Genomic DNA, 1,652 nt, shown 5'->3' on the forward strand with positions numbered 1-1,652 from the left:
AAAATAAAACATAAAGCAAACAAGGGAACAGCAGGATTTGGTATGATTATTTAAGATCTCCTAGCCCTGGGGAGATCTTTGTTCACACCCACATTTTGACGAACAGGGAGAACTGCTGTCATGTTGCTTCATATTTACATTTCTGCAGACTCAGACCAGTTCTTGGAGAAGCTTGAAGGAGGTCAAACTGTCATATTCTTCCAAAGAATCTACTTGAGAAGTTATAATAATAATGCTTAATATCTCACAATTCAACTTGCCTTTAAAGCTTGGCATCACTTTAAAGTGAAAGGAAGGAGAGATTATATCCAGACAAGCCATAATTAACGAAAGGGTTTTGCTTAGAAAGAGCTTTGATCTCAGATGATGAATAGAAGTGTATGACTACAAATGAAGAAACAGAAACGGGATTTATAAACCAAGATTTCCAGTCATTTCCTACTCAAATCTTGAGGAAAATTACCATCTCATGCTTGCATTTCAGCCCCTGAAATTGAAGCGTCATGGGAATGCTTTCTGTAGTGGGGATGTTTGCAAAATGAGTTTATTAATTGATGCATGTAGACAAGAGACTGTTGGGTGGTATTAGGAAGAAGAGCCCAGCCCCGTCAGAGAAGAGGTAGGGGTAGTGCCCTGCCCTATATGGACTTTCATGAATAGAACTTCATGCCCTAAGAACTGGATCATCCCTCCTCACTTCATGGCCTTGGTGTACATATGAACTGCATTATTTTTAAAGGAATATGATCCTTGAAAACAGTTTTAAAAGCCAAATGATGCACTACCAATAGGCTTATGTAGAAGCCTGAAGTCCCATCCTCCTACCCCCAGTGTAGCTACCCTGAAGCAAGAGGCTTCAGCTTCTCTACCGTAAATCAAGTGCAGTGCCATTCTCCCCAATGGCCCAATGGCATTTATCTTCATGTTTCTAAATATGTGTTTGCGCTGCTTGTAGTCAATTTATGGTAGCAAAGACTATAGCTTCCTCATGTTACCATTCCATTTCCTCTGTACCTCTGCTTCCCAATTTGGTGATATTACCAGTTTTCCATCTTTTTGGTTGTCTATGTACATACGGTTGTTTTCCTCTTAGTCCAATGCTGCTTCTTGTCAAATTTATCAGGTCAAATCTGATAGGTCCATTTTCTGTTTTCTTGAGGATCTGCCTTCTAAAGCCTCACATTGTTATATAGCAATCAAGACTAGTTGTTCTGCAACATAGAACTTGCCTCTGAAAGTCCCCTTAACTTCATTATTTGTTCTTTTTTTTTTTTTTTTTTTTGCCTATTGCACTTGGTATTCCCAGGCAGTCTCCCATCCAAGTACTAACCAGGCCTGACCCTGCTTAGCTTTCGAGATCAGACAAGATCAGGCGTGTTCTGGGTGGTATGGCCGTAGACCATTGTTTGTTCCTATTCTCATCTTTCTTCTGAGTTTTATCCGATTTCCTGGATTCCATGTCTTCCCATTCTTGATTTTTGACCGGAGAGTAGTGAATCAGGTCTTCTATCAGCTTCCTAGGAAAGGGGCCAGGATGAAACATTGTTAAAAACCAATATATCTGAAAATATTTTAATTAGCATGTATGTTGGAAATAGAATTATGAGCTGAAAATCACCATCATTCTGAATTTCAAAAAAATGCTTCCAACG

At 39.3% G+C, this 1,652-nt stretch overlaps 1 pseudogene; it reads right to left on the reverse strand.

The window, feature by feature from the left end:
- Positions 1-1,281: 1,281 nt before the first annotated feature.
- Positions 1,282-1,400, reverse strand: LOC116528920 (annotated as a pseudogene).
- Between the last annotated feature and the right edge of the window lie 252 nt (positions 1,401-1,652).

This window comes from Sapajus apella, unplaced genomic scaffold, assembly GCF_009761245.1.
Source record: "Sapajus apella isolate SASKATOON/1434 unplaced genomic scaffold, GSC_monkey_1.0 scaffold60, whole genome shotgun sequence".
Classification (NCBI taxonomy): domain Eukaryota; kingdom Metazoa; phylum Chordata; class Mammalia; order Primates; family Cebidae; genus Sapajus; species Sapajus apella.